The 26952-nt window shown below is 39.8% G+C and overlaps 1 protein-coding gene, 1 long non-coding RNA gene and 1 pseudogene across 3 annotated transcripts in view; 1 reads left to right on the forward strand and 2 right to left on the reverse strand.

The window, feature by feature from the left end:
- Positions 1–26952, reverse strand: part of LOC142572598 (uncharacterized) — a 291788-nt gene that overhangs the window by 109034 nt on the left and 155802 nt on the right. The gene's annotated exons all lie outside the window — the stretch shown is intronic.
- On the forward strand, positions 172–4479 carry LOC142572599 (uncharacterized). Of its 2 annotated transcripts, none has more exons than XR_012826109.1 (3): positions 172–475; positions 637–1754; positions 4319–4479. It is a non-coding gene; the product is annotated as an uncharacterized LOC142572599 (long non-coding RNA). The 2 variants fall into 2 exon arrangements; XR_012826108.1 differs by having other exon boundaries at positions 637–1750.
- On the reverse strand, positions 15912–16093 carry LOC142573401 (U2 spliceosomal RNA; annotated as a pseudogene).

Here is a 26952-nt window from a genome sequence, read left to right on the forward strand (position 1 = left end):
CAGTGCTCAAATGAATTAAATTTCTCAGTGAGGTAGTCCACTCTATTACTTCCTACATAGTTCAACGAGCAAAGACAGTGGCGATAACGTGTAGGCCCGTTAAGAAAGTTCCGCTTACGCAATGGGCCACTTAGCGCGCGCCACTTAGGCGTAAGCTGCTGACACGCACGTGGTAGTAGCGAAATGCCATACTAAAACGCTGCTGCCACGCACGGAAGTGACGTCAGAGTTATGATGACGTTGTTTAAACAAGTATGACGTGTTCCGGTTTATAGTTTTGCGCGCGCTGCTGGAGCTGCTTCAGCTTTTCAGCTTAGCTAAGACACAATTTTACGGTTTCTTACTGTATTGTGTGCTAGAATGTTGTTCTAGTTGCGCTGGAAGAATCGGATGGTGTTCGAACTTGCGATCACGAGCGACACTTGGACGCAACGCTGGAGCAGCTCGTTTCCTTATGCCTTGCAGCGCGTTTATGGTTGGTAGTGTGGTCTTATGTAGCTCCTGTTACGTTTTTCAGTGCTCTTGTTTGTTGAATTTGCTGTTGTGAATGGGGCACATGTTGGCTTTCAGTATGGCAGAACTTTTTTCTCTTATGGTAAAAACGTTTAAACGCGTTCTAAACTCTTGTCGCTGCAGCCAGAGTGCGGGAAGCCTCGAGCTCGCTTCTTCCCGGCGCCGCCCCGGCTTCGAGGGCCGCCGGGGACCTTCTCCATCGGCGTTGCCGCCGCTGGGAGACGACTCTCAAAAGTTCAGAGTTGGCAGACCGCAGCTCTGGGCCATCCGGCAAGCCGAAATTGCCGCTCGAGTTCAACGACTTCGAGCCGCCACCTGACAAAAACTGCCGGACCATTCTCTATTAAAGTTTCTTCTTCATCCTTCGTAGGATTGCTGTTGCATATATTGCCCGAGTAAGTGCTGTTGCAATTTTTTTACGGCAATGTCGCATTTACCTCTACTGTTTCTTGTCTTGCATCTTCATGCTGTTTCCCTGTTTACCTCGGATTTTGGTGGCTAGCGAATCGCGACTTGCTTGTGCACCTGCTCGTTACAGTTCAAAAGGCACATGTTGAGCAACCTGAATGTAAACTATGAAGACAAATATTGCAAAAGGTGGCCCAGCCACTCATAGCTCTACTTTGGTTCAATTTTGTTGTAAAGTTTGGCTGTCTTGAAGACCGAGAAATTTTCTTAAATTTCTTCCAGCTAGTTTGCTAAGCTGCTATTTAGTATTGCTTCTTATGATGGCGCTGTGCGAGGTACCAGGTTTGCGCAAATGTTCCTCGCAACTTGTTTGTAGACATGACGTAGCTTCATTGCAGGAACCTGCATTTTGTTATACATGTGAAATGCATGCTAATATGACCAGTGTGGGCTTGCAGGTCCATGCATGCCGCTCTCAAGCAAATGCCGTTTCCATTGTATGAATCTTCCTTGACCTTGCTGCACTTCACAGGGCTTGTTTGGTTAATCCTTTTGTCTGTGCAATAGAATGCTCATAGGTCTTGAGCTTTACCCTGATCCTTTTGTCCAACAAAAAAAAAAAACTCTTTAGGCATTGCGTTAGGGAACATATCTGGGTGATAATGTGACAATCTTTGCCTCTATAACCTTTCTTTTCTCCCATCTTCAGTGAAGTTGTCAACCACCTGTCCCTTTGTTCGAACAGAGTGCCATGCATTGACAGAAATTCTCATCACAACAAGAAAATCTCTGAAGGAAATTTTTGAAACTGACTAGGACTTCGTCTTGGGCAAGTTGGTGAAATCTGCGACGCATTTTTTTTTTTTTTTGTGCGCAAAAAGATATTTATAGAAGAAGGACGCATGAAAGTGCGAACTACCAACTGACTTAATGATTCAAAGGATGGAAGATAGGGTACAAATTTTGTGCACATGCAAGAGGCGAATGTTGTGACAGTGCTAGTTTGTCTAGTAATGCTACAAATCGGCATTAAACAAGTGCACTTCTGGGGAATTAAGGCAGTTGAAGTGCTACTGACATGTGCACCATCTCTCTGATAAAATATTCCTTCGCGAGTTCATGTGCTGTTTTGTTGCTACTTCTGCCCAGGATCACAATGTTGGAAAGCACGGCTCACATGAGCAGGCCTTGCAATGTGCGCTGCACCATCCGGTTTATTTAAATTGTTTGAATGCTCCCTCAAATAGTCATTTAGGCATTGGGCCGTTTGGTCTACATAGAACTTGCCACAGCCGAGAGGTATCTCATAGACCAACCCACAGCACAATGCAAAATGGTTGGCATGATTTTTCATACACCCTTGTCTCGTGGTATGAGAGCCACTAGCAAAATTATTTGCTTTCACGTCGATAAATGTTGTACACTGTTGCACACATTTTTGGCGTGACAGAATGGGTCCTTTTTTTTTTGCATGAGTGCGAACATTCATAGCGATGGAAACACAAAAATTGTTTCAAGTGAGACACTAGATCACCCAGAGCAACGATCTAAAGAAAACATGTATTTTATGTTAATCTTGATTTATTAAACAATTTTCTCGCCCTAATGTGGCAAAGAGGACATCTTAACCTCTACACGGACAGGCAGAAGAATGACAATTCCGAACATTTGCCTGCTCCTAACCCCAGTTATTGGCAAATCAGTTCTGTAGAAACCCGCAAGATCAAGGAGGGTACACGAAAAGGAAAATTCTTGAGACCCATATGGGTTTTTAAAAAAAGGCGGTGACTGGTGACACGCGTAGTAGAGGCGAAATGCCATACCAAAACGCTACTGCCATGCACGGAAGTGATGTCACATTTTTGACCACGTGATTGTGACGTTTAAACAAGTATGGCGTGTTCCAGTTAACAATTTTGCTACAGTTTGCGCGCGCTGCTTCCACTTTTGATCTTAGTTAAAACATAAATTTATGGTTCCTTACTGTATTGTGTAGCAAAATATGCTAGTTAGTCGTGCTGGGACAACCGAAATGTGCCTGAGCTTGCGATCATGAGCGACACTTGGGCCCACGCCTAAAGCAACTCATTTCCTTATACCTTGCAGTGCCTGTTATGGTTCATAACGTGGTTTTGTGCAGCTTACTGTTCAGTTTTTCAGTGCTGTTGCTCTTGTTTGCTGAATTTGTTGTAAATGGAGCTCGTGAGTGTCTTCAGCTTGGCGGCACTTTCTTCTCTTATGACAGAAAGGTTTAAAATATTTCTAAACGTTTGTTGCTGTCGCTTACTTGAGTACGTTGATCGTGAAGACTTTTCCTTTTTTTTTTCCATCTTTCGTGGGGCTTTGCATAATGTGCGAGTAAGTGAGCTGTCGCAAATTTTTATGGCACTCAATGCAGCGTTTACCTCTACTCTTCGTCTACTGTACGGTTTCCCTAATCACGGATTTCTCGGCTCGATTGTGAATCACGACTTGCTTGAGAACCTGCTAGAAAGCCCAAAGAAGGCTACAGCATCTACATTCTGCGCCTGCTCACAACACTTCAAAATGCACATGTTGAGAAACCCTAATCTAAACTATGAAAACCAGTATATAGGAACGTGTTCTACTCAGGCTCAATCTTGCTCTCAAATTAAGTTTGTCTTGAAGCCAGAATGCGGTGCAGCTTGTTTCCTAAACTGATATGTATACTAGCATTGTTGTTTCTTACGCTGTTATCTGAGGCACCATGCTTGCACGAACATTCTTCGCAACTTGTATGGAAATACGACGTAGATTCATTGTAGGAATCAAGCTTTGTGTCCTGTCCTTCTCTTGGATTTTATTTTCGCGCTATTCTTGAGCTCGAATCAGGAATTTGTCATTGTAGAACCTGCACTAAGTAGATGTGAAATGTAAAGACACTATACTGGTAGGTGGGTGTACGCAAATGTGTAAGTTTCTAGGCTCATGCCAATCAAGAAAATGCCAATTTTTCATCCCGTGAGTCTTTCTTCACCTTGTGGAATTTCGCAAGCCTTGTTTCAGTCATCCCTTGGTATCCGTTGCAGCAGCTCAGTGTCTATAGTGCCCTGCTGAGCACAAGCTCAGTGGTTTGATTCCCGGCTCTTACAGCCACAGTTTGATGGGGGTGAAACGTAAAAACACTTGCATTTGAGCTTTGGGCGCACTTTAAGGAATCTCCGGTGGTCAAAATAAACTAGAACCTACGATGTAAACCACAGTGAAGTTACATGTCAAAACCTCACAGTTAAAGTAATCTCTTGATCTGTATAACAAAATTCTGATAAGTTTTATCCCTTAGCATGATCCTCTTGTCTAATAAAAACTTTTTAAGGCATTGTGTAAAAATATGTTTTGGATGACTACTGAGTATTTTTTCTCAAATCTTTTTCAGCACCAAACCGAAGAAGTTGTCGATCACTTTGGACTTTTCTCAAACAGGGTGTTGTCCGGTGATTGAATTTCTCTTCACACAAGGACAGATTGTGAAGGAGATTTTGTAAACTATCAGCAGCAGTAGAGAACGAGGCACAAAGAATAAAGGAAATTGATGGACCCAATTTTCTGTTATTTACTATGTTGTGAAGGAAGCAGACAGTGAAGCTGGACAATATGTAGGGGAAATCATAATGTAGAAATAATAAGTAAAGAGGAAGTGAAAGTTGATAGAAAGACAACTTGCTGAAGGTGGGAACCGAACCCCCATACTGTGCATTAAGCATGCCGTGCATTGCCAATTAAGCTACTGATGTGGTCGTCCTCCCATTTACTTGGCTATCTGTGTATGTGTAAGGGGTAGTCCTGGGAGGGTTGGCCAGCACTGCTTCTCTCGGCCATGTCAGGGGATGTGGAACATCTCTAACTGATGATGTCAAATTGTATGACTTCAGGATTAGACAACTGGACAACAAGCCCTTAAATGCTCCCTCATGGCATCAAGGCAGCCAAAGAAAATACCTTTGACCAGTTGCTTGCTGCAAAGCTGATTTACTATGTGACTCCTGTTCTTAAAAAGGGATGTTCCACATGTGCTGTTGTTGGCTACGAGTGGTCCTGGCTAGCACTACTAGTGCTCTTTTTGTATGTGTACACAAATACTTAAGAAAGTGAACAAGGGAGGGCCCTCATGACAGCTTAACTGGTATAGCACAGTACGTATAATGTGGTTCAGCTCCCACCTTTTCATCCACTTTCATTTCCTTTATTTCTACATTTCAATGAAACACAATTTCCCCTGTGCTTTCTCTGGCTTTGTAGTCTGTTTTTTCATATAGTAAAAAGAAGGCTGCCTCAAGTTCATACAGGCCGCTTCAGTATTTTTGTACAATCCCATAAGAAAAGGCATTTGTTCCCCTCGGCTAAAGAAATACAGAATCCAGGTTTGTGCAATTTATCTGATATGTCCACATTTTGGGACAAAGTCTTCATGGACTATCTGGAAGCAGTGGCGAAGCCAGTGGGTAACAAACTGGGCACAAGCCCTCACTCCCCCCCCCCCGTGCACACACACACACATACAAAATTTCTATCTATATGGGATCTGCCCAGCCCCCTTTCCGTCCGCAGTCATGTTGGTGCAGCCCGTCCACCTGCTCTCCCTATAAAAAAAATTTTGGCTATGCCACTGTGTTGAAATATGTGCCACAGTAGTCATCAATGTTTTAAGAAATTGAGGAAGAAGCTAAACAAGTGAAATGTCGAAGAAAGTTCTCAGGTGTGTTGCTCATGCATGGCAACATGCCAGACTGCATGGCGAAATTTGGTTTGCGATGCACTCTGGCATGTTTGAAACATGCGTGCCAACTGCACGCTAGCCTAGCCTGATCACTACTGCTGTGCACAATTAAAGTCATGCTTTTGACATCAATTAAACAGTAATCTGATTTAGAGAAAAGCATGCTTCTGCATACTTTTGCCCTTTCACTTGCTGGCTCTGCTGGTTGTTGCCAAGCTGGATGATCGTGTAGCTGGTGGATCGGCATTCCTGACCCCTTCAACTTGAGCACAAGCCTCAGGTATCTCCTTTTCTTTTGCACAACCTATACCTTGCAGCAGTTGTTGCAGTTCATAGTGTACATCTGTGCAACTTGCACTCTACATTCCAGTTTTGTACTTTATGTTTTGTTTGGTTTGCTGTTGGTTAGCCCTCATTAGTCCTACCACACATCTACTGTTCTGAACCATGTTCACGATATTTAACTATATAAGGAACTTCCTTGTTACTTGATTTGCCTTTACATATGAGAATTGGATCAGAACTACCCTACTTTGTTCATACATGGTCAATCACACTCGTGTCTTGTTGGTTAGCAGCTCCACAGTGAAGCATGTCCAATAGTGTACCTTATGTGATTTGGATGTGTGGACAAAAGCACAGGTGCACACCTCGCATTTAGCCAGATATTTTATCAGGTGCTGTATTTTCCAACCAGTTATTTAATTTACTAGTTTTACCTTTCATCTAAGTGCGGATGCTACTGAACTGCTATCACTGGGGCTGGCAATATTATATATAATATATGCTACCTTTGCAACTTGGTCCCTGTTAAAGCTTGAAGAAAAATAATCCTATAATACAAGCAGTCACATAATGTACCCCTGGAAAAAGATGGTTCATTTGCAAAACCTACTCGACATAATTTATTAATAAAAAAAATGGGGTGAGACAGATGGAATGCCCTTCCTGAAATTATAAAAGGCAAAGTAGACTGGTCTCATTTTTTTCTACACCACCACAGCTGTGGTGCATGCTGGTAATTGCACTACAGCTGAGTTGCGAACAGAGAGCATATAAAATGTGTAATCCACCGAGTCTTTTTGATCATAGGCAACAGTTTTTTTCGTTGAAGCATTGTGACATTATAGTAAAGGAATAAACTGTTGCGTCCCTGTATGCTGCAATGAAATGCAAAGGAACAAAATTCTCTAAGTCTTTATTTCTTTCAAAAAGACAACAGCTTGCCACAGGAACACATGTTTAAGGACTATAGCAAGTTAGCCTGACAGAAAAGCAAGTAAAATTTTTTTGTTGGTTTGATTTCGTGAAAAACTGCTGTGGCTGCTAGTGCAGCTTGTAAAACTTAGGCAAATGGAACGTGGCAATCGTGCATTTTCACCACAATGGACACGACGATGCTGTGAAAGGCACAAAGATGTGAACAAATGAAAGGATCAGTCATGTGCAGTGAAGTCTTAGAAGTAAGAGAGGCTTTGAAGACATGCAGCAATACCAGATAAATATAACGGACAAATGAGCATTCAGTATGAAGTGCTGCTCACACGGCCAGGCTTGGCCATTGTAAACAAGAACAAACATGCATTGCTCGGTCTGTATACCTGCGCTCATCTGCTATACAATAGTCCTAGCCACATCCCTGACCATCAAAAATCTACCCATTCATTTAGATGGTTAGATAACATTGCTTTCTTGAACTCCTGGCATTGTTGATAGACAGCACTTTAACTGCAGGGCTACAGTTGCGTATTAGTGAATGCGTCTTGTGACATAAGCAAATTGTAACCACTCGGGCTCAACAAAGAATTAACCTCACGCTCATATATTCAAGAAAAAAAACAGTTCACCCAAGCATTTCTATACTTTCTGCAGGAAAAGAAAAATGCAATAGAAAGCATAACCAACGCTTCACAACCTTGCATTCAACTGGTCACTTTTAAGCATTATTGCTCATCTTTAAGGTCCTTTAATGAATCAAGAAAACGTGCCAACAAGCACCTTGTAACAAAAATCGTGCAACCCAACTTTGTTGCTTCGTACAACTATTAGAGTGCTTGAAAACAGCAAGTCAAATAAGCCATAAAGCTTACCATTTAAGAAAATCCTTTGCTGGGCTAGTTGGTTCATTATCAGTCTAATAGCGGAAAGTGCAAACTTCAAACGGGACAGAAAGAGAGTCCTGTGTCTGTCTCTCTATCCATCTCGTTTGAAGTTTCTGCTTTCCTTATTCCATTCAAAGCTTACTGCTTCCAAGTTCCTCATAGTGTATGTGATATTAACCATTGCAAAAGCATTTTCTTCAAGCAAATAAACATCATTAAGTAAATTTCAATGCATGTCCTTATATTTAAACATGCATGCAGATTATATCCTTGGTCGAGTCACTGCTGAAATGTAAACACATGACCACCACCATTTATATGCAAGGTGTCGTAATTTGGGATCGTCAAGCTTGGATATTAATGCAAAACGTCATTGGAGAGCAACTTTTTTTTTCTTCCTTTATATACTTCCTTGAGTATTTTCTGCCGCAAACAGAAAAGAATCTGCTTCACATAGCTGGTGCATGTTAACAGATGCAAGCTTTGAAACACATGCCATTCACATTGAGATAATGAACTTTCACGTCTCCAGCCCCTCAACTTGGCCAGAAGTGTAGTCGCTGAATATGCACTCTGACCACCACCACTGCTTCCACAAAACTCATGTTGGTGAATATGCAAACTCTATAACTATTACGCAGTGCCTTCCCACCGTGTTCCAAATTCTCCTAAGAACTACAAGTAACAAGGCAGGAAAAAAGCATGCATCTGCGTGCTAGGCATGGTGAGATTGGTCTATTAGGTGCTAAATTGCAGCAAATCCATTGCCTTTGTTGCAATACACTATAAGCAAAGCTTTCCTGAATCATTACATTTACATACTATGCAAAGAGATACATGATCTCTGCACTTGTTTTTTATTTCTATACCATCTGCTTCAAATGCAAATGAAAGGTCTCATATGGCGTTATGGTATGCAACGACGACTTGCAGCTGAATGCATCATTTTGCAACTGGTGACAAAAGCATTGTGAGCAGTGGTATATGTACGTAGAAGTATGGCTTTTAGAAAATTTAGCAACGTTGAGTCGGGTATTGCTAAAAAAAAGTTTGTGAAACTGTTTTGAAGGTGTTAAGACACAGCAGTGCATGTCACAAAGATGCATGCATGTCTATGGCATTTGCACTGCCTTGCAGCATTGTTAGACATCATATACTACAAGCATAGCCTCCCATACACTTTTGTCAGGATTATATTGGTTATGCTGGGCACCTCGTAAATTTTTCACAGTCATGCTAAGAAATTTACTACTGCACCCAAGACCCAAACAGAGTTTCCTTTGTCTGTATCTGACCATAACCTTCGAAATCTTGTAGTGAAAGGACACCAGGATGGCAGATGCTTAGAGGAAGTTTATTCAACGGAGTTCCTGAAGGAGGCAAAATTGTCAAACTTAACACTGCTCAAAGAAATCACTGATGTAAAAAGTTTTGCATTGCTGTTCCATGTTTCCTATTATTTGTATGTGGTACCTGAAGGTAAAATATTAATAAAGCTCTTGAAGGGAACAGTGCTAAAAACAGGACAATGAGAGGAGATCCAACACTGTGCTGACTAGAACCAATATTTATTGCATGTTGATATCAATATATACTGGATGTACAATTGGGTGCAGAAAAAAACAGATGATGACGTACAATATGATTGTTAAGAGAACGAAATCACAGGCTGAATAGATGCATGATTTTACAGCTGTGTAGTGATAGTGGAGGCATGCCGACACAATTTTCAGAATATTTATGGATGGCAATAATGTCTTCAAAAGTTTTCCATAAGCTTTGTTCAGGGTGCTTGCCTAAAACTATGCACTGAGAAAGCGTGACTTTACGCTACTGCAATAAGGCATACATGTATGCTTCTACTTCTTTGCAATGCCTCCATGACCACTATTGTCTCTTGAACCAAATATGTACTTTTCAAAGGTCATACAGAGAGGTTGGCTACGGTCTCAAATGTCTTATTGGATGAGATCCATCATGGAATATTGTGGTCAAGTGTATCCCTTATTCTATTTGATAGTGAATATCTTGTACAATACTGAGACTAAAGAAATGGGTCTGTAGTTCTTCCAATTCTTAAACACCTCCATTCTTGTAATTATGCTCGCATTCTTTAAAGTCTGGTATGCTTAGCGTTGTTAGGCATTGTGAATAAAGGACTGCAAGATTCCAGTGCAATATCTCCTCCATGTTTTATCAAATCAATTGTTATTTCATCTTCTCCTGCCACATTTTCCTTGGACTTATCTTGCGAAGCCCTTCAAACCTGATCAATAGTTACACATTGAACGTCCATTTCCTGTTCGCTACTACATCCAATCATGGTTACATGGCTGTTATGGGTACAGTACCCCTTTCAGTCACGGTGTCTCCATATGAAGATACGACTTTCTATGTTGAGTTTTTCATCAAAAAGCGAAGGAGTGACACTGCACACTGGTGGGGATAATATGGGAAGCATACATAAATGCAATGAACGCCATCTGATGAAGCGACGAAACACTACTAGCGAAAAAGATGTTTGAAGACGGACGACTCCATGTTTTACGGAAGCTCTGGTTTGTCGCTGCTCAAATTTCTCTTTTGCAGCAGCCTCAAACATTCAGAACGGTTAAAAACCCTGTTTTATGTGAAGAAAGAGCTACTTTTAAAGAAAGACAGTTGCACAATACTCATAGTTCTATTACTGAATAGTTTTGATCCTGTTTTCATCCGAGTCTCCATTCGGAGACACTGTGACTCACTCAATCTTTTTTACCACGCCGGCGAACCATAGCCACTGTGCGAAAACTTAAAACCACCGACACTTTTTGGACTTCTTGGGCAATCTAGTTCACCGTCGAAGAATTAAACTGTGTTTTTCAGTGTTCCTTTTAGTTTTAAGTGGTGGCATTTTTTAAATGCACAAATCGTCGTACGCACTGTTTCGTCATGAAGGTGGTAAATGCTCACATTTCCGGACCATGAAACGAACAACGTCAGTCTGGCAATTATGTCGCTTCCTCGAATGGTTGTCCAGATACGAGAGATTCCTAGTTTGGTCCCAGAACAACAGAATTTTGTTTGGGCGAAGTTGACCTGCAGAAGCAGTACAGACTGTTTTCTGTTTTTGTATTTGAGAATTTTGTCTGTGCTGCAATTTAGCATTTTCTTTTAATGTCCAACCTGAATAGCTCATTTTGAGTCACCATCCTTGCTCTAAACATGATGCGATTGTGTGAGGTAGGATGCAAAGGACCACTGGCCCCAGCAAGTCCAGTTGCCGTTTCCTTAGCAAAGCAAGTATGAGAAGTGTGTGGTAGAAACCGGGGCCACTGCCGGAAATGCGATGTTTTTCTGTGCATCGCAGCTCAGGATCACTTCTTCAAATATCACAACCTGTCAACCAGTCGATGCACCACTCGCACAACCCTGAATAGATAATGCCCCTTCTTCCTTTAAAGTGGCATAGTGAACTTGCGATAGAAAGTATTGAGTCACGATGTCTCCATATGAGGACGCGATTGACTTTGCAAAATAATATTCCTAGAGAGGGGAATTTTTTTTTTCGAACTCTGGACACCTGAAACATTCATACCTGCAAGCTCGAAAAATGTCCTGGCAGAATACCATCATTCATGACTGAAGGGGGTACAGTTCAGTATAGTAGCCATGAAAATGGCTACAAATGCTAAGTTTGTGTTAACAATGACATTTTGTAAATACCAAATAAGGTTATCTCCTCAAAATAAGCCAACATAACGCAAATAATTTCCATCTTATTTCATGCCTGGAACTTCTTGTAAACTTTCATTATATATATACTCACAAAAGTGACCTGTTCATCTGTAGCAGTTGCTGGCCTTATGAAGACAAGTCCCTTTGTCAAAACGATGGCTTCAGCGAGAATCCTTGTTCAATTACCATGTATCTATTCTTGTCTAGGTAGCACTTTAGAGACAGAACAATTGCTATGGCCACGTCCCCACCCCATTCACAAGTTGTTACCATGTAAATCTACTAAACCTTGTGTTGAACTCAAACATTTTTTCAATAAACAGATTTAAGTTCTGCACTCGCTCTTACCAGGTAAAATTTTTAATTAACATGCAGCACCATCCATAAATAGGTTTCAGCCTATTTTTTAATAGTACCACATTTAAAATGTGTAGCACACCTGCAAACACCAATGGCCAATGACAAAGTTGGGTAAAATATTGCATACTAAAAATAATGAAATTATTGTGGGAATTATCACACTTCCAAGTTCTTTGTGCACACAAAAGAAGCTATCTGTTGTCAAGTTACACAGTATCGTAGTACTATGCATGCAAAGTGCAGAAAAACTGGGTAGTTTCCATTTCTTCATAAGGTAACCTTAAAATACATCACAGTTGCTCATACTGAGCTTTGTGGCCACAGAGGTGATGCACTCAGACTCGCAAAGCTGGTGCACAGTAGCATAGAAACAGAAAACATACATGGGTGTTCTGACAGCACCTACAAAGATGGAGAAGTTGCTTGGGCTGCATGACCAAATGGCATTGTCTGACTTCACAAAAAGTGATGTAACAGCCCCTCCTATTTTTTTTATCTCCCTCCCTCAATGGAGATTAAAATAATTTAATAGTGTCACTTCAGAAAAGAAGTAGGGGTGCTCAAATAATGAAATTTTCTTACTGCATCTACATATGTTTGAGGAAAGCAACCTCCAAATACTGAATCAAATTTAGAATTTCTAAAGTTGCTGAAATATAAAGTAAGTGTAGAGTGCTAGTTGTAAAAAATGAAGTGTGTTGGCATTATTTACTTGGCTTGTTTACAGGCACATATAAATGCATATTATGCTGTTTGCAAAATAGATGTCCAGTCAACTGAGGAGCGCATAAATGAGAAACAACTACTTTTAGTTATCGTGGTATGCCATGGCAATGACAGTAATGAAAAAAAGAAATTTGGAATAGCACATCTGGAGCCATGGAAAATGTTGAGTTTGTTCAAGGAGAAAAGTGTAATACTAAAGCACTGCACATTGTTTTAAAATGATTGATACATCATGCAAGTGGCCAAATAATAAATTGTTTTGCCAAAATCAAACACCTCTGACCCCTGTGTTTGCTCAAGAACTAGCGCTCATGTATAGCAACCACAGCTTCCCTTCAGCAGACTTATTCAGAATAGTCCTCAGTTCCTACCCCTTCTCTTCTTTGAGGCCACAATAAATGTTATTCTTTACATAATCAAAATAAATTATTATTCCATAATTTTTAATAATCAATTCATAAATCAAATACAAATCAAACAGCAAATACTATTCAATTCAATATTTGTGATCTGAAACATCCACACACCACTAAAAACAAGGGGACACTGCTTCTGCAAAAGTGTGCTCCAACTCATCTTAATTCTTTTACACTCTAAGAAAATGACTCCTTACGGATTGCATAAGCATGAAGCAATTCAGATGTTCACTCACAGAGATTCATTCAAAATATTTTTCTGACATTTGGAATAACATTCCAACTGAAAGGTTTTGCTTGCCTGCTCCATTAAATTTTTTTCACTCATTTCGCTTTACTTTTGAAGACCACAAACACAGAAGTGGCAAGATAACCTCTGGTAGTTCTAACAAAATTAAGAAAAGTAATGAGAACTACCATCCAAGTGCTTAGTATGTGGATAGTCTATTCAATCTATAAATGTCTGAACTCATGACCATTTCTAAAAAGCTGCATATATTAACCAACAACACATTTCAGTTCTACAAAAGTTCAGTGACTGCAACCTTTATCACTGCCTCCCATAAGTGGCCAGCTGTGTAAAAACAATGACCACAAACCTTTCCCCAAGAAATCCTTTACTGAAAACAATGTAATAGTCAATTTATGCAAACTACTGTTGCTTATTCAATTAGTTATGCACAACAATCTAGGAGAGAAGGGCAGAGTTCTTAAATTAAAAGAAGCATTGCTTTTCATCATGACAATGCCAGATCCCACAATATCTGAGGGAAGATAGCTTGTGCTTGAGTGGGATGTGTTGCTTGACAGTCCCTCCCTCCTCACATACGGTACCCTTAGACCACTTCGTCAACATGAAAAATTTCTCAACATCTGAGGACATTTAAGTGGATTTATATGTTTCTTTCAGTAAACTTCTCCAAGATTTATCAAAAAAGGAATTGTGCAGTTGCTAAGCAAGTGGCAAAGAATGCAAGAAATGAATATCACCATACATTTGAATAATCTGTTAAGTGTGGTTTTATGCATCGCAATTTCCAAGGTTATGCTATATTTTGTTTTAAAATATAACCATTAATATTATATATAGTATAATATTAATATTAGTTATATAACTATTAAAAGATAAGCAGGGTATCATCAAATATCATCAAAAATCTCGAAGATATAGTAAAAGCAGCGGAAGAATTTTATACTGACCTGTACAATACCCAGAGGAGTCAGGATACCTCAATTAGAAACAGTAATGAACAGGATACAGGAACTCCTCCTATAACTAGCGATGAGGTCAGAAGGGCCTTGCAAGACATGAAACGAGGAAGAGTGGCAGGAGAAGATGGAATAACAGTCTATTTAATCAAACATGGAGGAGACGTAATGCTTGAAAAACTGGCGGCTCTTTATACGAAGTGTCTATCGATCGCAAGGGTCCCAGAAAACTGGAAGAATGCAAGCATTATACTAATCCACTGAAAGGGAGACATTAAAACCCTGAAAAATTATAGGCCCATTAGCTTACTCCCAGTATTATATAAAATATTCACCAAAATTATCTCCAATAGAATAAGGGAAACACTGGACTTCATTCAACTAAGGTAACAGGCTGGCTTCAGGAAGGAATACTCTACAATGGATCACATCCGTGTCATTAATCAGGTAATCGAGAAATCCACAGAGTACAGTAAGCCTCTCTATATGGCTTTCATAGATTACGAAAAGGCATTTGATTCACTAGAGATACCAGCAGTCATAGATACACTACGCAATCAAGGAGTACAGACCGCTTATGTACCTGGGAAAATTCAGAGATTCCAGAGCTACCTTAATTCTACACATGTAGGAAGATACCTATAAAGAACGGGGTCAGACAGGGAGACACAATCTCTCCAATGCTATTTACTGCATGCTTAGAAGAAGTATTCAAGCTATTAAACTGGGAAGGCTTAGGAGTAAAGAACGATGACGAATATCTCAGCTACCTTCGGTTTGCCGATGACATTGCTCTATTCAGCAACAATGCAGACGAGTTACAACAAATGATTGAGGACCTTAACAGAGAGTGTAAGAGTGGGGTTGAAGATTAATGTGCAGAAGACAAAGATAATGATAAATAGCCGGGCAAAGGAACAAGAGTTCAGGATCGCCATTTGTCCTCTACAGTCTGTGAAGGAGTACGTTTACCTAGGTCAATTAATCACAGGGAACCCTGACCATGAAAAGGAAATTCACAGAAGAATAAAAATGGGTTGGATCACATACGGCAGACATCGTGAGCTCCTGACTGGGAGCTTACCATTGTCATTGAAAAGAAAGGTGTACAATCAGCGCATTTTACCGGTGCTGACATGTGGGGCAGAAACTTGGACACTGACAAAGAAGCTTGATTGGGAAAAAAGTTAAGGACCATGCAAAGAGTGATAGAACGAAGAATGTTAGGCGTAACGTTAAAGGGGAGAAAGAAAGAGAGCAGTTTGGATCAGAGAGCAAACGGCTGATATTCTAATCGACATTAAGAGAAAGAAATGGAGCTGGGCAGGCCATGCAATGCATAGGTTAGATAACCGGTGGACCATTAGGGTTACAAAATGGGTACCAAGAGAAGAAAAATGCAATCGAGGACAACAAAAGACTAGGTGAAGCGATGAAATTAGGAAATTTGCGGGCGCTAGTTGAAATCGGTTGGCGCAGGACAGGGGTAATTGGAGATCACAGGGAGAGGCCTTCGTCCTGCAGTGGACATAAAACAGGTTGATGATGACGATGTTGATTTTAAAGATGCAGTATTTAAGGCAGATACACGTCTCTAAATGTATCTTTAAATTATTCTCCTGGTCTTTTAACTAATTTGCTAATTTGAGAGGCCCAATATTCTTACTTCTATTTTTCCTATGCTCAAACAGTGGTACATTCACACATGCGTTGACAACCCTCACTGCAGCATATTTGCCACATTAAGGTACACACAAAAATATTGCACAAAAGTATTGGTGAAGCAGGCTTCAAGCACTCCGGCAACTTGCAAAAATAAGTTTAATAGCTTGGGTCCAAATAGAACCCATATCAGATATTAAGCTGATAAGAACAGACACTGCACTTTGACCCTTGCTGGCCATGTCTACGTTTGCACCACCCTCTCTTTGTGGGCATTCCAAATCTACAAAATGTAACCAGTGAGTTTGAAAGGCATATCTGCTTGGGAACAAATTCTGAGGATGGCACCAGTTTCGAGATATGTGGCATCAAACTTGCCGTAAAAATTCACTTTTGTTCCACTTACTTATAAAAACTGTTCTATGCATTGACGCATGAAGGTAACTGGAACATCAATGCATTTCATTGGACATTTGAAAATTCATATCTCGAAACTGGGCTAGTCCTGATAATGTGTTCCAAGTGGATACGCATTGCAATCTCACCAGCTACAATTTGTCAATTGAAATGGGCGCCATAAAGTAACAAACAAGAAGTTAATTAGAATAAAGTTAACTATTCAGTCAGGCATTCTTATTTCTTGTAGAAGTAATGCCCACTTTATCAAGTAGTTTAGATCAAGGGTTAGAATTGTGCTATCTACCACATGAAATTAAAAAAAAAATTGGTGCAGCTAAAAAAGAACACCCTGTATACGTAGTGTTAAGTTTTCTATAATATGCACACGTTGACACACACACTCATCTTGTGTGCTTCTGCTATGTCTGTTTCACGTTATGAGAAATAGGAGATTTGAGTCAAATTATAATTTTTGCAGGCCAAGCTACATAGCAGCAGTGGACGTCAGAATTTGTGGAATAATTGCCAATAGGTTAAATAATTATCAAAGTTTTGCAAAGTCTTCCAGTTAATATGTTTATGTGCTGACAGAAAATGGTGTAATGAAAACTGCTCATTGGAAGAGCAATGTATTTTGTTTCAAATTTTGAGCTTATTTCAAGAAAGTAGTGTGTTTAATAAGGCACAGAAGTTCCAGCAATGGTTATTCCTCAACTACCGAACATATTCAAATCTACACTTTCATGTTAACATGCCTCCTAACATAACTGCTTAAATTTAGTTATTAATGACTTAATTTAGTTAGGTAGCACAACTTCTGATGTCTGCCACTCCTATAAAGGTTGGTTAGCAAAAATTAGTTTGTCTGTAATCTCCCAATTTTAATAGTAATCAAAGAGACTTGTAACAACCACAAAGTACACACGCATGCATGCAAGTACATGCATACACACACATTAATAACAAGAAATGCATAGTGCATTTGTTCACAATGTTACTAACGGCCCAAATTTAATGAGATAGCATTATTATTGTAGTGAAGGTCTACACATTGAAGTAAATGAAACAGCACAAAAGACTGGACATATAGTGTAAACAATAGGCACAGTGCTGTCATATGCAAATATGTCTCGTCTATTGCACTGTTCAATTCCCTTCAGCATGCACTAACTAGCCCAGCTCAGCATACTGCTAAAGTGTGCACTGATTTCTAGCCACAATTTTTGACCTTGCATTGCATGCAAAGCATTCCATGACTTAATCTGTGAATTGTAAGAAGTGCTGCCTCAATAATTCACTGATGCATTACCCAAGAGGCATGTTCTGGACATCATTTATACTTCATTGCTAAATGGAAAATGTTACCATCCAAAGCCTACACTTTCATTTTTATCTCATTAACAGAGTAGAACTTAACTAGTGTATCAGAATATTGTAAGAGAGGCTTCAAAGCAGGTGATGAGACATCCTCCAACTGACAAACAGTACTATCAGCACAAGTGCTTTCGAGTGGAGAAGAACAATAACAAACTTTTGAGAGCACAGTACACAAATGTATGGGACACCATTAGGGCTGATAAAATTTTAAAATAATTTTTTTTGTGCATTTTGTCGAAGCTATACCCCAGGCACAGTACTAAACTCCAAGTCAAAAGGTGTCAGATAATTTTCTGTTGAAATTATATTTCTAGTGGGAGCACTAAAATGACAGTAGGGATTGAGGCATATAGAGATGCCTATAGTCGAAAACCTGTTGTTGTAATGGGATGAACAGGTGTACATATCAAGAAGGAAGTTATTTTTTCATTAAAAACAGTCGTGGGACATAGGCAGAGCCCATTTGTGGCTCAAATTTATAATACAAACATTCTTTACCTCTTTCACTGACTTTGCAATCAGAAGGTGACCGGCTGCTTTGCATAGTGTGCTAGGTGCTTACTTGCACCAACGACAGTGGCCAGCGCAGCAATGTAACGCTAAGCTAGGGTTCATGAAAATTTGTTGCCCTCCGCGTATCTCGGAACATCTCTACTACACCGTTTTCCTTGCATGAGTGCTTCCGCGTCGCCAACGGAGTGGGCGTTTGCTGCGCATAACGTTCTAGACGCAAAAAAAAAAAAAAACGATTTGTCGTGCCCGTCAACAAAGCCAAGGAAGCGATGTGTCACCCATGATTATGATCTCTAATGGCATCCCCTTGGAAACAAAGCGGTGATACATAGTCCGCAAGGGCCTTATATATGAGTCCCGTAATGACCAATGCGCTTTAGTAAGTTTCACCTCAGTACATAAATGTATTACAGTGAAGTTGGCGTGAGAGAAATATAAATACCGGCAAACGGAGACCTCAGGAGAGCATCTATTAAAATAAAGTGGGCGGCGAAGGATCTTTATACCAAGCACGGAAGGGCCAGCGGAAAGATCAAAGGTGGAACCGTAGGTTGGCATTTCGGCGAGCCCTGAACCCACAGACCAACCCAGGTTCCAGCTGTGGCGTCACCGTTGCCCTTTTGGTGTCCTGGAGGCGCAGCCCGAACGTACTAAATATACACGCTGTTAACGCTTAGTACTTGCGCAAATTCTCGCCTACCTTCACCGCAATGCACTCTGTATGCTTCTCTGTATTACAGGACTGTTTTACAGTAAAGCCTACTAAAGCCTATTTGCTCATTATGGAACGCATATAGGACCCTCGCCGAGACGCGAGGCAGGGGGCATATGCACAGTTCACTAACATGATACAGAATCCAGAAAACGGATCGCAGGGCTAGACACAGCTAGAGTTCGAAAAGTCAGGAAAGAAATTGGGCTGAACATAGCCAAGAATTTTGAACATCGCCCCTGCGACCATCTCTTGAACTCCACCGCAATGGACTAGCGTAACTCAGTTGGCTGCAATATTAAAAATGGTATCTCGAAAGAACGCCAGAATTTCAACAAGTACTTTAATCCTAATCAAAACACTGCTATAATGCAGCAAAGATGTTAGGACCAAGTGCCATAAATGCGCATGTTAATAAAACGGCGCGTGCCCTCTCAATGTTGCTAATGGAAAGTTGGAATTTGGGCCGCCTTCTGAATTTCTTTTCATATGCTGCCCATTTAGTTACACTGGTACACAGCGGTGAAGTTGGAAAGATGGTCGCACGGGGAATGTCCAAAATTCCAGGACATGGGACAACTTATTACTTTCAGCAAGTCGTCAATGAGGCAGGACAGATATGGCAGGATAAAAACACAAACCGATATCATGATATAAACTTGTATTGGTAGTATTGCTTGGCAAGAAGCCAACTAATCAGATGCGCCAAACATAGAGAATGAGGGTGGGAAAGGCATTGCTTTAATAAAGTGTTTATGCATTCCAAGCTGTTTATTTGTTGTGCTGAGGATATTTAGGTACTATTTTTTGCTTCACTGCGTAATTTCGTAGAGATCAGAGCTGGCCTCGAGCAGACATGTCGGGGTAGAAAAGATGCGGCGGCTATATATACATGTATATGTTGTACCGGAGCACTTTGGCACCAGTTCTGTGCCAGCATGGAGGAAGAAGTTGACGGTCGTGTGTGTCTTGCTCTGTCGATTTTTCGGGCTGTGACTGCCTTATGTTAGTGGCCCTTTTCCAGATGCTGTGCCCATGTTGACAAGACGAACATGCCTGTTTCAACATACATATACATATATATATATATAGCCCACGATTCATTGTATAAGTTGTGTCCTGTGTGTGAGTTATTTGGCAAGGCAGCAGCAGCAACCAAGAACAGCAAAATCTGGGAGGGTTCACGTTGTTCACGTAGAAAGATTCGCTTTAGAATGAACAATTAATGCATCTTTGTAGAACAAACCACCTTGATACGATATCTACATCTATACCAATACAGGCTATCAGTGTTGCCAGTGTTCAGGCATACTATTTTGTAGTCCAATATACCAATATAGGCTGTCAGCTTTATTAGGGTATCAGGTCTGTCGTTTTATAATCCAGTAAGATGAAACCTATATAGAAACCAATAAAATATTTCTGTCAGAATTTTCCCTAGGGAGAACTTCTATTTTGTATAGTGCTCATAGTAGGATGACAAGGGAGATTGTGGAGGCCTATGAAATCGGAAAATTAGAGGAAAGGTGCATGAGCAAGCCATTAGTGTCGATATCTGAAAAAGAGATATGATTCCTCGGTTTATCGTAGTAACCATTGCAGTTCATGTTTTGACCATACCTTGGACATGTGTATGGTTCATCGACATGCACCACTAAATGTTCTTTTTTGCTGTCTCATTTGTTTCTGCTCGTTCAGTATATATTTATCGATGCTTGTGAAAATAAAATCTATAGTTGAAAGTAGTGCTGTCTCTGTCTATCTGTTTCTTTCTATGTCCTCGTTCAGTCACACTTGCACATTCCATGATGCAAAGCCTTACGTGGCTCAGGGCTCACATCTAAAGAATGCGGCGTCTAGTCGAGTGGTACAAAAAAATATTATCATCAGCAATGGCTCATATGCTGTAAGCAAGCAAAGATGCAATGGCTCATAGACTCTTACGGCAGAATGTTTCATGTTGCACATACATTGTTGCATTTCCAACATAGAGACAGATGTTGATGAGGGAATCAGTGAGCAATTCCACATAAAGAAAATGTGCACACCCTTAAGGCAGAGTGTTTCATGTTGCACATACATTGTTGCATTTCCAACATAGAGACATATGTTGATGAGGAAATCGGTGAGCAATTCCACATAAAGAAAATGTGCGGAAAGTATGTCAGCCAGCCCTCTAGTGTTTTTATGGTGACGAGCGATCCTTCTAATGATTTTGGTGTGGGAAGACATTGAGGTACTTTAGACCTATATATTAACAGAGGCCCAAATTTGTCTTGATTTTCTTAACATGTGCGAGTTTTTCTGGTATGTTAACCAATGTTTCAAAAACAGACCTTCAATCAAAAGTATGTATTTGTATTGTCTCTCTCTTACTCATTGCTTCTCCACCAAGTTTTCAGCATGAATATAGCAATTAACTGCCCCAAAACTGCTTGAGCACCTTAATTTAGCTCCACAATTTAGTGTTGAATGAACATCATTTGCTAATTCTGCAACAAAATTGAAAGGAGATATATGGCTTGGACAAGTTGGGTGAGTGTAGCTTAGGCTCAGAAATTGAAAAGGTTTGTTTGTTAAGTTCTGTTGTTCATACCTAGGTAAACATTTGTTGTGAGTAACAGTATAGATTTTTTTTTCAGTGCAGAAGTGTGAGAGTTAATGCTGGCATAAATGCACCATGTGTTTCGGTGGAAATAATTTTCCAAGTGAAAATTAATATTTGCACTACTGGCATTACACTCTGTGTGGTGCAGACATGTACAAATATGGATGTACTAAATATGACTTGTCATTTAATTCGTTTGTAAGGTTGACTGATTCCAGCGAGATGACACAAAAAGTCCCCATGGACGTCCCAAAAAGATCCACACGTCCCACATCCAAATCAAGACGTCTGGTGGATTTTGAAGAGACATTGTACTCGGTGAGGTCTTCAAAATGCAGCATCATGGGCATAATTTGGATAAGGAATCAGCATGCAAAATATTTTCGGTGAATGTGCATCAGGAGATGGCGTGTCAGATATCTGCAAGTCCTCTTCTCAAATAGATGCTCTCTTTAAATTTACCTAAGACTTTAGGTTATTTTAGGACTTTAGATTACCAACAAAAAACTTGTGCATTCCTTTCCATACACCCTTCCATCGCATCCCCTATATAGGAGTTAATGAATATAAATACCTCGGTGTTACCATAACAAACCGTTTAAGCTGGAACAATCATGTTACCAATGTTTTCTTGTCTTCCTACTGAAAACTTGGTCTTCTTCACCACAAACTAAAGAATGTTCCTCCCAGGATAAAGCATTTAGTATACTATATATAGTCTCAGCAGACCAAAACTAGAGTATGCTTGTACAGTTTGGGACCCCTACACTAAACAGAATGTTGAGGCACTGGAGTTGACCCAGAGGAAAGTCATACACTTCATTTTTTCAAAATACCACAGTACAGACTCGCCCTCTGATTTAATGAAAGAGCATGCCATCTCATCGCTGCAAGCACGAATGAAAATTCAAAGACTAAAATTTATATTTTTACTTAAGAACAATAAACTTTCTATGAGTCCTCAACCTTATCTTATGCCCATTACTACTCGTCGTATAAGGCATCATCATGATCAGTGTCTAACTCCACACCATGTCAAAATAAACACCTTTAAGTATTCTTTTTTTCCCCGTACAATTGAGGAATGGTGCAAGCTGCCTTCTGATGTGATTATGACCATTGAATCTATTGACAAATTGATTGCTTTTTATTCATAGTCATGTTTCACACTGTATAAATTTTCTCCTGTTACTGTACAACCTGTCCCATTGTAAATGAGCTCCTATGTTTTGTGCTGTCACTACGCTGAATTCATATTATGCATTGTTGTATAGTTATGCCACACCTGCTAGGGCTTGCTGTGAGGGCCTGAAGTATTTGATAAATAAATAAACAAAAGATATTGTGAATATACTGCAACTTCCTCAATATATATGCAAACTACTACATGCAAACTACACTACTATATGCTATATATATGCTACTGTATGCAAAAGACACTAGTACATTTTTTTGCAGATAAACATGCACTTACTCTATCTTGGAAAGGTAGCTACTAGACTGTTGATTGAATTGTGAAACTGGTTATATTTAAATTACTTCAATTGAATATTAGGAAAATTATTTTTATTATTTTCAAATTACAATGCTTCTACTAAATTTATTAACTGTGCTATTGAATGAGTACAAACCTAAAAATTGTTAGGTGTTATTTTCGAAGAGAACATGAGCTAGACACCTCACATAAACAAGCTCCATGCAAATATCTGTAGGGCAATATCAATAATGAACAATATTCGAAATTTGGTGCCATAATGGTTAAAACTTCAGTTATATTATGTCCTTGTTCATTCTCATGTTTCCTACTGGCTACTCATCTGGGATATTGCTCCTGAGACAAATTTAGACAGGTTTGTAGAGCTGTGCAGTGCACAGCTCTACAAAAAAGAGATTGGCACTGCATTATAAAAAATATAGAACAAAAGGCCAACACAGCACTATTCTTTCCTAAGCTTAACATACTCAAAGTTAACTAGCTGTTCCAAATAATGCTTCCTGTGCATAGACAGAAGAACATTCTATGTGACCAGTATATTACTCCCTCCTCATCTTCTCTGCCTGACAATAATACACAGTACCATCTTAGGCATAGCTGACTTAGGACACCAATGTTCAGAAGTAAATATGGGACACAGGCACTTGCTCATCCTAATACCTGATTACCTAGCAATCAAAAATCGTGAAAGTGCTAATATGATTCGCCAATGCAGGTTTGTTTATAGCCTTAACAAAAAAAAAGTTTATCTTTTGTTAAGGTGTTGAATAATGCTTGTCGTGCGATACGTAGTGCTGCTGTGGTCATGTCAGTCCTTTCTATATTCCTTATTTATTGTTTAAACTCTTGCACAATTGCTCAGCATTCATGTTTGTCAGAATTATTCCTAATTGTTTAGGCTTTACTGAGAATGATGCAAGTATAGATTTCCAACAATTTGTAGCTTCTTGTGTAATTTTTTTTAGTTGCCTTTTGCACAGATTTTGGTTTTTCTCTGTTTCTGTATTGTTTCGCTGTGTTCTTGTTGCTTTCCACCTCTGTGCAATGTACAGGTAGGAGGGCCTTGCTTAGGCAGCTGCATCTGCCTTTAGTCACTTCATCTGTGTTAATGTATGTCTAAATAAACAATATAAATAAAAAGATATAGATGCAATGCACAGTGTTCAGTGTCTACCACATGGACTGCGAATGTCTTCTGTAAACACTCGCAAAAGACATTGGACAGCTGTGTTTATGCTAAATTCTGCTTGTGTTGTGTTATATTTCCTTAGGAAAAATTGGAATATAAATATTTGGTTGGTTTCTATAGGTTTCATATTACTGGATAATGAAATGATAAGTCTGATACACTAATGATGCTGATAACCTGTATTGATCTATTGGAGTATAAACTAGACCTGATACAATGATAGCCTGTAGTGGTTTATGAAACAGACTTAGTACACTGATAAAACTAATAGCCTGTATTTGTGTATTAGCTCAACTTCTAGATTGGTGTAGACAGGAATGATGTATACCAAATTGTTTTACGAAGCTTTCTAGGCAAACCCTCCTGGCCTCTGCTCATCGTGGTTGCTGCTGCTGCCTAGCCAAACAGCTGACACATAGGACCACACTTACATAACGAATCTTGGCCTATATATAGCCCCATCTGTACATTCTTACAGATGTGCTAGCAGCCAGCTCTGATCTCTAGGAAATTACACAGTGAAACAACAAATTGTACCAACATCTACAGTACAACGAATATGCAGCTTGGAATGCATATAATTGCTTTATTAAAGCGACACCTTCTGTGCCTCCATTCTCTATGTTGGGCGCGTCCGCTTGGTTTGCTTCTTGCCGAGCACTGCTACCTATACAAGTTTATGTTATGATCACTAATTCTATTGCATCTATTAGGATCTATAAAGCAGTTTATTTGTCCAATACAAGTTCATATCACTGCTTGTATCACTATCACACATTTTATTTGTGTTATAGAACATTGTACTGCCCTGGCACAGCACCGGCAAGAATATTTATAGGACCTGTACACTTGGCCATATGGGACTTGTAGGTTTTCCTATTGGATTTCATATGAGACCAATAGAGATCTTTATTGGAAGATTGTCTAGGGTTTGTAAAGTAGGGATAGATTCATTATTTTTCGCTGGAGGTACTAATTGACACATTGTATTATAAGCAGTTGCAATAAAGCATTGAAAGTTTCACAGTGACTCTATGACACATTGCATGCCTGGAGAGCTACAGGGACTGTAGCATCAACAAACAAGTGATTATTAACATCAAGACTATGCCAGGATTCAACATCTGACTAATGTCCCAATGACATCTAAAGAAAGGCCTAGTTGGTGCATCCATAGAACATCTTTTGGTGTTTCACATGGAGCACTTTTCAGGATCATTTGTGGAGATCCTTAGGATGGAGATCCAAGAGAACAGGCTGGCTTCAGGAAGGGATATTCTACAATGGATCACATCCATGCCATCCATCAGGTAATCAAGAAATCTGCAGAGTATAATCAACCCCTGTAGATGGCTTTCATAGATTATGAAAAGGCATTTGATTCGGTAGAGACACCAGCAGTCATAGAGACATTATGTAATCAAGAAGTACAGGAGGCATATGTGAATATCTTGGGAAATATCTACAAATATTCAACAGCTACCTTCGTTCTCCAGAAGAAAAGTAGAAAGTTACCTATCAAGAAAGGGGTCAGGCAAGGAGATGCAATATCTCCAGTGCTATTCACTGCATGGTTAGAAGAAGTATTCAAGCTAGGAAGGCTTAGGAGTGAGGATCAACAGCAAATATCTCGGCAACCTTTCCCTTGCAGAAGACATTGTCCTGTTCAGCAACACCGCAGATGAATTACAACCAATGATTGAAGACATAACCAAGAAAGTGTAAGAGTGGGGTTGAAGATTAATCGGTAGAAGACAGGTTGGGTTCAACAGCCTCGCAAGGGAACAAGAATTCATGATCGCCAGTAAGCCTCTGGAGTTTGTACAGGAGTACGTTTATCCAGGTCAATTACTCACAGGCGACCCTGATCATGAGAAGGAAATTTACAGAATAAAAATGGGTTGGAGTGCATACAGCAGGCATTACCAAACCCTGACTGGGAGCTTACTACTTCCATTGAAAAGTGTACAATCATTGCATTGTATTGGTGCTAACATATGGGACAAACTTTGAGGTTAAAGAGAAGCTCTAGAACAACTTACGCACCATGAAAAGAGAGGTGGAATGAAAAATGTTAGGCATAACGTTAAGAGATTGGAAGAGAGAGGTTGGGATCAGACAGCAAAGGGGGATAGCCAATATTTTAGTTCGCATTCAGAGAAAGCAATGGAGCTGGGCCGGCCATGTAATACATAGAGTAGGTAACCAGTGGAGCATTAGAGTTACTGATTGGATGCCAAGGGCAGTGAAGCACAGTTGAGGACAGTAGAAAACTAGGCGGGGTGATGAAATAAGGAAATTGGCAAGCGCAAATTGGAATCAGCGAACGCAAGATAGGGGTAATTGGAGGTTGGTGCGAGAGGCCTTCGTCGTGCAGTGTACATAAAAATAGGCTGATGATCAATATGAAAATGATCTGTTGAGCCTGGTTACTACATAAAAAGCCCACTGTAAGGTTCTAAATACAATCAAATGACGAACATCAAGGAATTAAAATTTTATAGGACAGGCATTGGTGTATGTGAATTAGTTATGTTATTTCAATACCTTGTGATGGTGTACAAATTTATTGTTTAAATGTTCTATTCATAATAGAGAGTGATTACATTTACAATACTTTTATTTTTCACCAATCTCAAGCTTGATGCTTTGTACAGATTAAAGTGTATACCTAATAACTATGCAAAAAAAAAATGTTAGTTCATTCGATTTATCAAATAAAGCAAATGTTTTCACTCATAATCTGCTCTTCCTACAGTGCATGTGCTTGACCGCTTTATTAAGTTCAAGCACTGATGCTGCTAGAAC

Source organism: Dermacentor variabilis, chromosome 2, assembly GCF_050947875.1.
Source record: "Dermacentor variabilis isolate Ectoservices chromosome 2, ASM5094787v1, whole genome shotgun sequence".
Taxonomy (NCBI): Eukaryota; Metazoa; Arthropoda; class Arachnida; order Ixodida; family Ixodidae; genus Dermacentor; species Dermacentor variabilis.